Here is a 16,767-nt window from a genome sequence, read left to right as displayed (position 1 = left end):
GAAAATTGAAAATGCCAATTCTACCCTTATATTATGTTGTAGTACATATATATACATATGTTGGTGGTACATATATATACGTTTGTTCGTTGTCATCATCTCATCCATACCACTATGTAGGGTGTTAGGGTTCTTCCGCATCTTTTGCAAGGAGTTGCGTGGTAGTATATGCTAATGCTAAGGCTAATCTGTAAAGCGACTCTTAAAATAGGTAAGCCCCCTTCCTATTGAATGTTGATTCTTATTTGATTCGAAAGACCGAAATCCTGCCTACTGTGGATTCCCATTCATAACGTCAATAGTATGTAATTCTAATTGAATTTATCGTGTAATTTTCTCTTTATGCAAACCACTGGTCACAGTCAACTGCTGTGTGATTGTTACTAAATAAAGTCTCATTTTGGCTCCTCAACGTATATGTTACATAGTGGAGTCAAGGAAGACCTGATAATGGCAAACATTAAAGTCTTCATTTATTATCTCGATCAACACAATTCCTAGATGTAAATGACATGCACTAGAGAGTTGATTTTCTTTTCGTTCTTAATTCCATAAGACCAAACAAATTAACTTATAACTATTACAATTTTTGAGTATCAAATTAAAATTATTATGTTATTCGTCAAATTATATTTTACTATATATTTAATATTGTGTATATATATATTGTTATACTAAAATCAAAAACCTAGGCCATGTGCCACCACCACCACAACCGCATCCACCATAGCCAAGGGCAGAGCAAATGTGTGCCCGGGAGGCACACGTCCCTCGGCCTGGCCCCGCCCTATGTATATATATGATTTTTAGTTTATTTTTCACACACACACACGCGCGCGTGCGCACACACACACACACACACATATATATATATATTTGTATATTATGCCTCCCCTAAAATTATTACCTTCCAATTTTTTTTAAACTTTTTCTATTTTTTCTCTTTTACTTTTTAAATTTATTTAATTATCTTTTTAAAAAGGTTAAATTTCTCTTATTTAATCATGCTCTAATTTATTTCCTTCAAAATTCTTTTTTTTTTTCTTTTTTTTTTTCTTCTTATTCTTATTTTTTAAAAAAAAAAAAATTCCCACTATGCCCCATTGAATTCAAATCTTAGCTCCACTCCTGATGATAGCCAAACCACCTCCTCCACCATTCAAAGCTTTTTATGAGTTTGTTGAGGAATCCCGCCCGAGCCAATGAGTTGGGCTTCAATTTTTAAATGACAAGTCCAATTTCGCCTCGAGAAAGAATTATCTTACTATAAGAAATGCAATAATATGCGAACCCTTTATCACCTTACAGCAGTAAATGATGTAAATCATGATACATATTCCTAGCAATTGGGTATGCCCCAATATCAAGAAAAGAAGTACAATGTGCTTGGAATATTATTATTAATGTTTGTCATATGAATAAAGATTAACTCTTTAATTCATTGTAACACTATTGGGAGATTCCAGATAATTGATTGGCCCTAAGGACAAGTGCTTCCAAACTCTCCATGTTACATAGATTCTCATACAGACACAAAATTATCACCTACAACATCAATTCACCACTATTTGATAGAATTAATCCGGAAAATACATTACTACATAGGTAAAACTCCAATTATTTATTTATTTAGTTATTTTTTAGAAAGGTAAAACTCCAATGCATTAGTGGATTATAATTGGAGGGAACATGAAAATGGTTATTACTTGAGTCGATAGAACTTAGTTATAGAGATTCATGGTATGGTAGCTAGTTTTCATTTTATTTGGGAGACTCGGGAATATTATACACCCGAGTCTTCCAGTTGTTGGATGTGGTGATGGGGTCTAGTTGATGAATAATTCAACAATTGAGAGAGCCCGAGATCTTAGTCTAGGAAACCCGGGGTACTGTACCCGAGATATTGTAAAACTTCTCATTAAATAGATCTAACTTTAGAGACAAAAATAGCACTAATATCTAGAGGTTGAAAACCTAGGTGGGAAAAGGGTTCAAAATTAGGACTTAATAGTTGTATATACACTTTATAAAATTTATTGGTCATTATAAGTAAGTGAGAAGAAAAACTTGTTGATAATTTTCAATATTTTTCTTTTGGTTTATGCTTTATGCTTTCTTTCAACCAACAAACAGTGCAAGAGTCAACTTTAATCACTTATATTTATTGTGATTTATGCTTTCTTTTGGTTTATGCTTTATGTTTTCTTTCAACCACAATTTGATAGAATTAATCCGGAAAATATGTTACTACGTAAGTAAAACTCCAATGCATTAGTGGATTATAATGGGAGGGAACATGAAAATGGTTATTACGGACTCGATAAAACTTAGTTATAGAGATTCATGGCATGGTAGCTAGTTTTCATTTTATTTGGGAGACTCAGAAATATTATACACCCACGTCTTTCAGCCATTGGATATGATGATGGGGTTCACTTGAATAATTCAATGGGTTGGTTCAAGTGGTAAGTCGTGTCTCATACCCAGAATATTGTAGAAGTTCTCGTAAAATAGATCTAACTTTATAGACGAAATAGCACTAATATCCAGAGACTGAAAGCTTAGGTGGAAAAAGGGTTCAAAAATAGGACTTGGTAGTTGTATATGCACTTTATAGGACTTATTGATCATTATAAGAGAAGAAAAACTTCTTGATAATTTTCCATAATTTTCTTTTGGTTTATGCTATATGCTTTCTTTCAATCAACAAGCAGTGCAAGAGTCAACTTTAATCACTTATATATTGGGCCTACAGCCTCTAAATTCCTTCTACTCTGTGCCCTTTTGCGTTCTAAATCATGAACATCACTAACAATATTTGCTTTATAAGAATGAAGTTATAAATAATTCTAACGGGTTGGTTCAAGTGGTAAGTCGTGTCTCATAAATTATTAGGTTTAAAGTTCGACTTTTATTGAGTCCAAACAATTCCTTAGGAGCTACATTTGAGACTAAAAACCTGAGCTCTACCCGATCCTTGTGGAGGGGTAGTTTGCATGGTGTCACACAAATTTGACCGGAGCAAATGCCATGAGAACTGTTAGCATCATCCAAAAGAGACTTGCCAGCTGGCAGGGTCACTCATACTGTCTTTGGAATAATGCTTAGCATGGAAATGACATGTATGCAATTTTTTTATTTTTTTGTTTTTTCCGAATGTTAACATTACTAAAAAAAAATTCCGTGGTCGCGGAATATATACTCTATTCCTTTCATGTTATGTTCCATCTCCTAGAACAATACTACTACTTCGCATTTTGTAAGCTTTTTGATCTGCAATAATCAAGTGACAATGGCTGAAGCACTTCTTCAAATTGTGATTGAGAATTTGTACTCTGTGATACAAACGAATATTGGATTGCTTTGGGGTGTTAATAAGGAGATGAAAAGGCTTTCGAGCTCTCTCTGCTATCAAGGCAATCCTCGAAGATGCTGAGATGAAGCAGCTGCAAGACAGGGCAATAAAAAATTGGTTGCAGAAGCTCAAACAAGTAGCTTATGATATAGACGAGGTCTTGGACGAGTGTGCAACTGAAGCTGCCCGATTGGAGTCCAGAGCCTATAATTTTGGATTGCTTGATAAGGTACGCAGTTATTTCTTAACCTGTTACCATCTTGTCGATAATGTTCTGTTTCGTTCCAAGATTTTGTATAAAATGAAGGAGATCAATGAAAATTTAGATTCAATTGGTGAGGAGAGGAGGAATTTTCAATCGAATGAGCTGGCTGTGGCGAATGCAGTTGGAATTCCTGAATGGCGCCAAACCAGCTCTTTTTTAACCGAACCACGTGTGCATGGGAGAGAGAAGGATAAAGAAAGCATCATTTTAAAGTGACTCTAGGGATGTTTCCATCCTTCCTATACTTGGTATTGGAGGGCTCGGTAAGACAACGCTCCCCCAACTTAAAATTCAAAGCTTGCTTACCAAAAATAAAAAATTGCTACTAATTTGTTTATTTGTTTTTGGTTGTTTATAGGGCATTTATCAAGGCCCTGACCCTGGTGAGATAGCACAAGGTGGTCATGCATTCATACTTGCGAGTTATAACACTGACCGGAATTAAGTATTACATGGTAAAAAATTCATGGGGATTGGACTGGGGGGTCAATGGCTATGGGCAGATAAGAAGAGATCTGATCACCCTTATATCATTTCCGAAAATTTGAGGTAATGAAATGCTCTTTTTACTTTATTATTGTTCATTCAATTTCTTCTATATCCTTTTGTCTGGTGAATCGTTTATATCCTATACAAGCTCTATGACATTTTTTTTCCCCCTGGGCTTTACAATCCTTGAATGGGTAGGACATAGGTTTCATTTCCTCCATTTATTTTGTATTCTTTTGCTTACAGAATCATTTTCACTGTGTGTTTTTGGTTATTTGTTGCTGTCATCAAGCATGGGAATTGTTTTCTTTTGGCTGGCGTTGGGTTTTGGCATTGGGAATGAAATTGTTAATACAATCAGAATAGGCAGCTTATATGTAGGTATCAACTTTTCTCGTCAAAAAAATTATATGTAGGTATCAAGTTCATGATGAAGTTGTCCTGTTGCTATTTTGTTAGACTCAAAAGCTTCAGTGAAACTTGTTCAATTTCTGTTTTCTTTTTGGTGGTGCTGAATGCTGATTGTAGACACCAACTGGTTATAGTTTTGCTCAAGTCTTTTCTTGTCTGCATGATGATCTTTAATCCATGAAACGGTTAAATCTTTTTCTTTTTTTTTTTTCTTTTTTTCCTTCAATGGATGTCTGTTGTCAGACAAAGTCCAAATGAGGCAGTAACTGCTGCACATTCGATCGTGAGGCAGTATTTTAGGCCAATACTTTCACTCGGGAAAGTTGCTACTGCTATTACCTGAGATGCATGCCATCTCATGTCCAATGTCATGTATGCTTCTGGCTTGTATTTGAACATGTGTTCGACATTTTGTGGTAATCAAGTCCCCGGCCAGTAGGTAGCGCTTATCAGAAAGAACCAATGATCTGATATTGAAACTGAATCCTACTCTGCTATATAGGAAGGTTAAAGGTGCTATTACAGAAAATGAAAAACTGATTGATGTTGTAGAGCATGTTTTTCTATTACAAAAGTCTAGCCGAGCTATTTTTGCAGAGTTGTTTGAACTGAATTAAGCATTACCACCTGAGTCAACTGTAGAATTAATTAATGTTATTCTTTGGAAATTAATTTACATGGAAGAGAAATCCAAAATCAAAGAAATTTTGGAGAGACCTATACATCTCAGTGCATTTTGATGTACAGCATTTATTATCTGTGCCATTAAACACATTTACTGGTGATAGATGCAAACACAAAAGGTGATGCTATAGAAAAAAAATGTAAGCTCAAATGTATACCACTGCTCCCATGTACCTTCGTCACGTTCCAGAGATTGTCAAGTTTGACTGACTGCAAAATTTTGCTCAGTCTGGCTTGATTGGGATCTTCCTGAGTGCAGCTTGATTGGGATCTTCCTGAGTTTATCCGGCCGCCACCGGAGCCTCCGGACTGATAGCTCCGCGGCATCGAATCGGATCTGCTCTGCTTCTTCCCTCCTCACACACTGAACTGTGGGTGGCTACACAAGTTTGTTAGCTATCAACTCGGTATACAATTAGGGTTAACGTTCTAATTGTTAGTTTTGCCTTAGAGATTGGGCTTGGACTCAATGATGCCTGGGCTGTATTTTGGGGTTCGACTCATCTGTACAATTGCACAGTTATATACAATACTTTACTTTCCGAGAGAAAAAAAAAAAAAAATTAAAAATAATAAAGTAATAATAATAAAAAATAAAATAAAATTCATCAATTGATGTCAATTATAAAACACCAGAGCACTTACTTCTCTCAATTTCAGAATTAACTTATCAAATCAAAAACACATTCATACACATTTGTGTTTGATTAAACCTATTTTTTTTTTTTTTCCATTGATTGAACCTAAATTCAGAGAACAAAGTCGGCATCTCCAGCGGCCATGATGGCATCTTCCTCAACCAAGCCAACAGTTGACACAGATATCCACTTGCGGCAAGATAGATATTCTCGATCTGGTTATTTGACTTGGGCTCGAGGCTATGTGTGTTTTGACATCTCGAAGGCAAATAATGAATTTGGGCAAAAATTATCCTGTTTTAATTTTGGTGTTTGGGTTATAGAATCGATGGTGGTGGTAGGAAGAGAGAGGAACAGTGTTGTGGTGGTGGAGAGAGAGGAACGATGGTGGTGGTTGAGGTGGTCAAGAGAGAGGAATGGTGTGATACCCCTAGACTCTGAGACATGGGTTGATCAGACCCAAGCCCAAATCCGAGAGAAATATCAAACAATTAAGTAATAAATAAGAATTGAGTACAAAAAGAAGAAATAAGAATAAATAAATAAGTGGAAAGAAAACTAAATAATAACTTCTTAACTAAATAATGAAATAATCCTCCAAATGAAATATTCAAAACATCCGATATCATTACAACTCGAGAATCCATCTAGTGGACCCCTAATAAAATCCTAATTGAAAATAACTGAACTGAAATCAAATCCAAAACTAAACCATGAAGAAGAGTCCTGCGTAGTCGGAATAGTGAATAACTGTCTCTGCTTGGCACGAACAAACTCTAAGACTAGAATTGTCGAACACTTGAAAATTAATAGTGGGTCAGGTCACGAACAAGTTCTAATCTACTACATCTCAAACAGAGACTCGATATACATATACATCCTAGTCAATCCAACAATAACTATATAGTCTGTATAAATATATATATACATACTAAAGGAATCTCACTAGACTATAGGGTTGTCTCAACCTGAATAGTAGGCAACATGCAAAACGCATATATAGTGGGCACGAGTACCTAGACCTACCAAGGTACACAATTACATTATATCTAGCTACACATCCCTGGCAATATACGCGTCTTAACCATAGATCCTAAGACTCAAGCTCATATCATGGATCATAACTATATATATATATATATATATATATATATATATACATATATATATATATACAATCCATTATATTTAAAGTATAAATAAATATCTGGCATGTCATCCAATTTATTTAGTGGCCTGACATGAAAATAAGTAGGATATAACTTTCTAGTTAATCCGTTCCTTATAAATCTGAATAGGTAGGACTTAACCTTTTTAGTTAATCCATCTCGAGAATGTCACCATCCCATACTGGTGCATTCTATCCAAATAATACAATAATTGATGAAATAATTAAACAATCCATCAATTCTAGAATATAAGCATGATAAAATTTGATAATATACACGATTATATTATACTGCAAATTCATGATTAAGATCATATAGCATCCACATAAATTGCTAGATTAAATTTTAAGCAATTTAAATAATCATTTAACAACATGTAAATTTATAACAATTCATATTGTTCAAATCATTAGCATAATAATTTAAATTATGCATTCCAATCCCCCATGAATCTATTTTATACAAATTTAGAACATGTAATAATATATTCAAACAAACATGCAGAATAGATTTGCATCACAAAACCAAAACCCATCCCTATGCCAAATCGGCTGATCGAAGTACCAACCGATCGGCCGATAAAGCTATTTCGGTCGTTCGAAACCTAAAACTGTCAACCAAAATACCAACCTGTCCTACTCCTCTAAACCACTTTGGTCAACTGAAATGCCAAATCGGTCTGTCTAAACTCCGCGGCTATTCATCTCCTTCAAACCTCCATTGTTGAAGATTCAAAGCTTATCAACTACATCCCAAAGTGTTCCCATAATGATTTTAAAGTGTTTAAACATTCATACATCAATTTAAAACACATACCATGCATCAAGTTATTTAAAACAAGTAAAAATCATACAACCCATTACATATATACAAGTAGTGTAAATTCAGATTTAAAATATGCATAACAGGTTTATTAATCCAATTTAAAGATCTTGGAATTAAACTAGATATATATAGAACATAAGTCAATGGAGAAGAGTAGAGAAGAAACTTGCCTTAGGATTTTAGATTAAAACCCAAATCTCCTTTTTCCTTGCCTAAGCCTCCTTCTTTTTCCTCAGTTCTCTCTCTAAAACTGCTGCCTCCACTATGACCGTGAATAGGGTTTTTGAACAACCCGTTTTGGCAGACACATGCAACTTTTATATATAAATAACTATATTGTCCTATTTCAATTCCAACTCCAGTAACCTAGGGAAAAATAAAAGAAATGGAAAAAAATATATATACTAAGTCTGCTACTTATATGTGTATATATATTATATAACTTATAATAATATATCTTTTATATATAAAATACTAACTCCCAAATCATGTAATATATATATATATATATATATATATATATATATATATATATATATATATATATATACATCTTTAACATGTTATATGTGTGTGTATATCAGATTAATGTCTATTTATATAATTACCAATAATAAAATAATAACACTAATAGTAATAATAAAAATTATCCTTAAATATATACATTCCCTTAAATATATATATACAATTATCCGTGAATAATTATCCATATCCAGTTAGACTTCTATCCAAGTAGTCCATGGGACCCAATTAGTTGGCCCATTACTACTAACCAAAATAAACATTTAATTATTAAATCTACAATTAATTTAAGACAAATAACACATCAATTAAATCAACTAAATTAAATAACAGTCAAGCACATACTTTCAATTAACCAGTTAATTAAACACATACCAAATAGCCAAATAATCAGGTAAATAAATAAAAATGTAATTAAAACAATTAAAATAATACCGAGACTATCCTTTTAAAATTAGGGGTATTACAAATGGTGGTGGTGGTGGTGGTGGTGGTTGTGGTGGTGGAGAGAGAGAGAGGTACAGTGGTGGAGAGAGAGAAGGGTATATATGTCTGTGTAATATATATACACACACACACACATATACAGCAGTGTTCAATTGCTCCTTGGTGAGCAGGGACTAGTATGCTCACTTTTAATTGTAGCTGTTGGATTTAATCCAATTAATGTCCTATATTTGTAATAATTTAGGAAACTCTTAAATCTTTTTATTATCATTGAATATAATTGGAATAAAAGACAAAAGGGTACAACTTTATTGAAGGAAATAAAATATATCTATAGTATTAGTTAGTATGCCCTATTTCATTTTTTCCCTTCGCGTCTATGATTTTCAGAGTCTAAATCAAGAAGAACAATTTGGGGAATAATTTTTCTTAGACCAACTTAATGCATATTGCTTTCTTATATACTCCTTTCGGTTTTAATAAATTGTGGAATCAGTAGTTATGTGTATCTATGTAAAAATTTTGATCCTTATTCTGGATTATTGTAAGCATGGTTCTATGTAATGATTTCTTTGTTTAGCAAGAAAAAAAAAAATTTGTTGAATCAATAGATGTGATACACCAGGATTTCCGGATATGGGTTGGCCAGGCCCACGCCTGATTACCAGGGGATATCAAACCAATTAGCAATAATCGAACACAGAATACAATTAAGATAAACAGGAATAAACAAAATTGCTGAAAAGAAACTAAAATGATAATCCAAAAACTGAAAATTCAGAATAAATTTTATAAGTAAGAAACTATTCTGATACATTCAACTTCTCCATTTCTAATACAACTCGGGAATCCATCTGGTGGACCCCTTATAAAACTCCAACACTGAACGACAACACCTGAAGAAAATCTAATGCTAAACCATGAAGAAAACTCCTACGTAGTCGGAAGAATGGGTAGCCGTCTCTGCTCAGCACGAACAAGTATCTAAACCTGAAACTGTCCGTTACCTGAAAAATAATAGTGGGTCAGGCCCACGAACAAGTTATATCCTAACTACAATTCAAACAAAAACCCGATACGGAGATACATGCTAGATGTCTCAACCATATCTATATAGTCCGTAAATAAATATATATATCCATACTATAGGACTCTCACTGGACTATGATGAGGGTCTCAACCTGAACAGAAGGCAACATACAAAACGCACCTGAGTGGGCATGACTACCTAAGCCTAACAGGGTATACCTCAATCAACATAGCCAGCTACGCATCTTACTGCATATACGCTCCTTAACCGTCGACTATGAGACTCAAGCTCATATCGCGGTACCATAATAATATATATAAATTCCATCCAAATACAATGTTGTGTCGGTCAACTGTTCATCATCCAGATACGACATATAATTAGGATTTAAATGTTTTAATTAAATCCCTATTCTTCCTAATACAGAAATATAAACAACCATCTAATATGTCGTTCAACTGTTTTAGTTGACAAAACATGAAACCATGTAGGATTTAACTGTTTTAGTTAATCTATTCCGTATGTATGAATGGGTAGGAATTAGCGTTTTGATCTAATCTGTCCCTCCATATGCCACCGTCCCGTACCGGTGCATATAATGCAAATGATCCGTAAATGATGCAACACCTCATACAGTATATCAAATATAATCCGCATAATCCATATAGCTGATAAAACAGAATTTAAACAGTTCATCAACCAAAATCCAAAATAACATCCCTGTAAATTGCTAGAACATTATTTAATAGTTTTGCAAAGAGAATCCAAGCATTTAATCCACGTAATTGCAGAATAGAATGTTAATATCTCAGTAATTAAAACTCTAAAACCGTAAAGTTTAATAGCTCAGCAACTTTAATACAAAGTAAGTATAAAATAAGTCTAATAATTGAATGACTCTATTATGCATCCAGAACATGATTTATAAATCATACTACAATCCATTAAATTGTTAAAACAAAATTAAACAATTTAATCATGTCTATCCATTAACAGTATGCAAGATCGGTTAAACTTTCCTACTGTTAAATCCATGAGCACAAAGACAATAAATATGCAAGGCAGGCTCTAATACTATATAATATAATGTTTAGAGTCTATGCTACAGTCCATTAAATTATTAAAACAAAATTTAACAATCTAATCCTTCCAATCCGCTAACTACATGCAAAATTGTTTAATTTTTGATACAATTCAAACTATTAGCATACAACCAAAGACTATGCATCAAAGGGTTTTAATACACTCTGAATTAATATATATAACCCTCATTAACATTCCAACACAGTTCGAGCAACCAAACTTGTCCAAACAGTGCGCAAAACCACTCCAAAACACACCAAAACCATTTTAGAATGCACCAAAACCATAGAGTCTGCTCTCAAGAAGATGAAGCAGGCTCCAACCACCTCAGAGCCAGCTCTTCAAACCTTGGAGCTGGCTCTGTGAAGAGGGGAGCCGGCTCCCAACCTCCTGGAGCCGACTCTCTCTCCCTCTCTAAGAGCACTGCTCCTCCTCGCTTCGCTTGCTTCGTTTCCGACCGTTTCCAACCCCTTTGTTCTTTATTTATATTGACCTTAAAAGTATAATTTGCATCCAGTATCATCCCAGTTATTCATTCCAACCAATTTGCATTAAAAAGAACAACAAAAACAATTACCGATTCAATTATGTTTTAATATCAGACAAAAAATTTTGACTTGCAAAAACAATTGCAGACACATACAGACGAGCAAATTAACATTTATTAATCATGCAAGAATCAGTTAATATCCGATTAAAATCCTAGAGATCATCTAGGTATGCACAGAACACAGGCCAACGGGAGAGAGACAGAATAAAACTTGCCTCTGTGATTTTTGAATAAAAACCTCGTCGCCGTCTTCCGAAGTTTTTCTGGCGATCGTGATTGCCGTCAAGGACTCCTCTGCTTCGGTTCTAACCCTCGAACAGCCCTCAACCTTCCTCCTTGGTCCAACCAACAATCCTTGGCCAAAACCCTAGCTTCTATTCTCTCAGTTTCTCTCTAAAAAACTCTCTATATCCTCCCGTCCCTTACTGCTGCTATAAGGGTTTTTCAAACCCTATTGCAGACCATCGTATATATTTATAGTTTAAACAGAAACTAACCCTAGTCCTAATTGAAAACTAAGCCCGGAAAGAAAAATAAAAAATATAATACATAATAATGCAATGTCGTGATAAATAAATATATACATAGTTTATAATTATATATGTATATATCACCTATTAACCTAAACTACCATTATTAGTATTAATAATAAATAATTATTAATAAAATAATACCCTATCCTTATATACGTATATACCCATATAAATCCATACAACCATCCATATATGAGTAAATATCCGTACCCACAATTAACTCCATTCAGATAGTCCATGAGACCCCTTTGGGTCGATCCATTACTCCTATTCCAATCCATCCTTTTAAACTAAAATAAAATACATAATTAATCTAGCAAATAAAACTTACAATTAAATACACACCTCATCAAAATCAATTAACAAATAATTCCACACAACACTTAATTCAATTACACATAAAACAAGAAACCATCTAAACACATAGCCACGTAAGTACCTAAAAATAATAAAATAAATAACTAAAACAATAAGATAAATAATAAAATTTCAATTATATCCTTTTTAAAACTATGGGTATTACAATAGAAGGGCTTGTTCAGATTATGAAGGACCTATCAATCCGATTGACCACTTTCTAGGGTTTCCCTAATGATTGATGGTGACTAATTGAATTTATGGCTCCAAGCAGGGCAGTATTGTTGACATAATAGGCTACATCATTTATAAGGTGCATCATCAGTTGAAGAGGGTTTAAAATAGCTGTAAAAGGTCTTCCCACTCTTTCTTTCCCTCTCCCTTCCTAAGAGCTTCCTGTTTTTAACTTTGGATCACAAAACATAATTAATTATTGCTAGTCGAAAAATCAGAGTTGATCAAAAATATAAATTTAAGAAAAATAATCATATATGTGAGCAAAAGAAAATAATAAAAAAATGTGGCAGACTAACTAATAATAAAAACAACTTTGAGCCATGACTACCTGATTGTTTTGTTAGGAGGATGACCTAGTGGCTTCCCATTAATTGTGATTTTCTTAAATTTTATATTTTCAATCAATTATAATTTTTTCGATCAATTGTGATCATGATCAATCTGTTTTGTGGGGTAAAGTTCTTTTATGATGAGGAAACATGATTTTTTTTTATTTTCTAAGATGTTATTTCCTTCAATAAAGTTGTACCCTTTAAGAGTTTCCTAAATTATTACAAATAAAGGACATTTGTTGGATTAAATCTAACAACTACAATTAAAAGTGAGCATACTAGTCCTTGCTTATCAGGGAGCAATTGAACACTACTATACACGTATATGTTGGTATATATATATATATATATATATATATATATATATATAATTTGTAAAGTTACAAAATTTTAAGGATATTTTAGTCTTTTAATCTAATGGTTTAGGCTAAAGAGTTGTTTCGACAAAGTCAAAAGGTATTTAAGTCATTTTATATCGTGTCTGAAATGTTCAACTAACGGTTGGGTGAAAAACGAAACAAAGTTTATAACACGAGTGATAGTTATTTTCGAAAAATATTTGAGGGTGATATTTGGTCAAATCTGAGGGATGTCAGTGAAATTAACCCAATAAATAGTAATAGGGAATTTACTGCAAAGTGGTGAAAGTCAAGGGGGTTAAATGTAAGCATCTGTTTTTCGTCCTATACTTTTATCCAAACATGTCCTTAAATCAATTTACATTTATTTGTCCTTATACCTCATTTACATGTCCTTATATATATATATACTATTATTAAATGTGCAAAGTATTTCAGTGTTTCAGTATTTCAGCATTTATTTATTAATTGATATAAATTCTATAAACTCAAAATTACCTATTAAAATTAAAATTAATTCAAATTAATAAAATATAAAAAGAGTTTAATTCAAATTACAAAGTCCCACATTGATTTAAAGTAAAAAAGATTACATAAAAGCCTCTTATAAAACTATAGAGCTAAAGAAATAATATTCACACCTTCTCGGCCTTTTGGCTAAGATCAAGTGTAATACTAAATTTTTTTGAGTCGGCCTTTTAGCTAACCTTTTTTGATCTTTTGGATAAGATCAAGTTTAGTATTTCAGTATTTATTTATTAATTGATATAAATTATATAAAACTCAAAATTACCTAATAAAATTAAAACTAACTCAAATTAACAAAATATAAAAATAATTTAATTCAAATTACAAAGTCCCACATTGATTATAAGTAAAAATGATTACATGAAAGCCTCTTATAAAACTATATAGCTAAAGAAATAATAATCACACCTTCTCGCCCTTTTGGCTAAGATCAAGTGTAGTACTAAATTTTTTTGGGTCAGCCTTTTGGCTAACCTTTCTTGGTCTTTTGGCTAAGATAAAGTGTAGTATTACTTTCTTGGCCTTTTTGCAAAGAGTTTCAGTATTTATTTATTAATTGATATAAATTATATAAAACTCAAAATTACCTAATAAAATTTAAATTAATTCAAATTAACAAAATATAAAAAGAGTTTAATTTACAATAAAGAGCTTTCGTTAATTATTATATCCCACGATATATATAATAGTATTTAAATAACCTAATAAAATTAAAATTAATTCAAATTAACAAAATATAAAAAGAGTTTAATTCAAATTATAAAGTCCCATATTGGTTTAAAGTAAAAAAAGATTACATGAAAGCCTTTTATAAAATTATAGAGCTAAAGAAATAATATTCATACCTTCTTGACCTTTTGGCTAAGATCAAGTGTACTCTTGTTAAAAGATGTTCATGAGTGAAGAAGAGACAACTAAAAGATTGTATTTCTTTCAAATATCTCAATAAAAACTAAACTCCAATAATTCAAGCAAACAAAAACTAGACTCCAATAATTCAAGCCTACAATTTTCTCAGGATCATTGGAATAATATATGAAAAAGTAAATATTTTGTTTAAAATATTGTTCTGTTATATATGGCGCAGCCTCGTACCTAACGCAGTTAACTAACTAAGATCTTTGGGAAAAATCTGTGGACAAAAAGTTCACCATATTTGATATATACATACAAGAAAACAATTTACTTGAAAAATGTTTTCAATCCATTTGCCGCACAACTAGAATCCTGCAGTTATTATTATTTAAATAGAACTTTTCTTTGATGAAAATTATTGGGTCGGCCTTTTGGCTAATCTTTCTTGGTCTTTTGGCTAAGATCAAGTTCAGTATTTCAGTATTTATTTATTAATTGATATAAATTCTATAAAACTCAAAATTACCTAATAAAATTAAAATTAACTCAAATTAACAAAATATAAAAATAGTTTAATTCAAATTACAAAGTCCCATATTGGTTTTAAGTAAAAAGGATTACATGAAAGTCTCTTATAAAACTATAGAGCTAAAGAAATAATAATCACACCTTCTCGGCCTTTTGGCTAAGATCAAGTGTAGTACTAAATTTTTTTGGGTCGACCTTTTGGCTAACCTTTCTTGGTCTTTTGGCTAAGATCAAGTGTAGTACTACTTTCTTGACCTTTGTGCAAAAAGTTTCAGTATTTATTTATTAATTGATATAAATCCTATAAAACTCAAAATCACCTAATAAAATTCAAATTAACAAAATATAAAAAGAGTTTAATTCACAATAAAGAGCTCTCATTAATTATTATATCCCACGATATATAGAATAGTATTTTAGTATTTAAATTACCTAATAAAATTAAAATTAATTCAAATTAACAAATATAAAAAGAGTTTAATTCAAATTACAAAGTCCCACATTGGTTTTAAGTAAAAAAGATTACATAAAAACCTCTTATAAAACTATAAAGTTAAAGAAATAATAATCACACCTTCTCGGCCTTTTGGTTAAGATTAAGTGTAGTATTAAATTTTTTTGAGTTGGCCTTTTGGCTAACTTTTCTTGATCTTCTAGCTAAGATCAAGTGTAGTACTACTTTCTCGGCCTTTGTGCAAAGAGTTTCAGTATTTATTTATTAATTGATATAAAATCTACATAATAAAATTTAAATTAACCTATTTATCTATTTATTATTGTGAATTTTTTAATAAAAGAAAATATAATTAGACAAAAATTATTAATATAAAAAATATTTATTAATTGATATATAAAATAAAATAATTTTTATAAAACTCTACCACAAATTAGCTTTTATTATGAGTTTCTTAATAAAATTAAATCTAATTAGACAACGATATATTTAAAGAAAATAAAGTAATTTCTATAAAACTCTATTACAAATTACTTATTTTATTTTCAATAAAACTCTATCAACAAAGATATATTTAAAGAGATTTTATAATACTCTAACACAAATTACCTATTTATCTATTTATTATAAGTTTTTTAATAAATGGAAACCTAATTAGACAAGAATTATTAAAATAAAAAATATTTATTAATTGATAGAAAAAGAGTTTTTCAAAGAGTTTATATTAAACTTTAACACAAATTACCTATTTATTTATTATAAGTTTTTAATAAAATAAAATCTAACAAGACAAGAATTATTATTATAAAAAATATTTTTTAATTGACATAAAAATTAAAATAATTTTTGTAAAACTCTACCACAAATTACCTTTTATTATGAGTTTGTTTTTTTAATAAAAGCTAATCTAATTAGACAGGAATTATTAAAATATAAAAATATTTATTAATTCATATAAAAAGAGTTTTAAAAATATTTTCTATAACACTCTAACACGTATTACATATTACAATTTTTTAATAAAAGAAAATATAATTTTCAGAGTAAGATACAGAAGCTCTACCAAAGTGTTTCAGGATTTATTTATTTATATAAAAAATATTTATTAATTGATAT

General features: G+C 31.3%; 3 pseudogenes; all 3 read left to right on the top strand.

The window, feature by feature from the left end:
• Positions 1–3,008: 3,008 nt before the first annotated feature.
• LOC132316329 (putative disease resistance protein RGA3) lies at positions 3,009–4,694 on the top strand (annotated as a pseudogene).
• A 9,229-nt stretch (positions 4,695–13,923) lies between these two features.
• On the top strand, positions 13,924–14,058 carry LOC132267716 (U2 spliceosomal RNA; annotated as a pseudogene).
• Positions 14,059–15,334: 1,276 nt separating this feature from the next.
• LOC132267713 (U2 spliceosomal RNA) lies at positions 15,335–15,457 on the top strand (annotated as a pseudogene).
• Positions 15,458–16,767: the final 1,310 nt, after the last annotated feature.

The sequence above is a fragment of the Cornus florida genome, unplaced genomic scaffold (assembly GCF_030987335.1).
Source record: "Cornus florida cultivar Cherokee Brave unplaced genomic scaffold, ASM3098733v1 CherokeeBrave_3.0.0_Hap2_Chr07, whole genome shotgun sequence".
Taxonomy (NCBI): domain Eukaryota; kingdom Viridiplantae; phylum Streptophyta; class Magnoliopsida; order Cornales; family Cornaceae; genus Cornus; species Cornus florida.
Note: the sequence above shows the minus strand (reverse complement) of the source record. Positions and strands in the feature narration are given on the sequence as shown.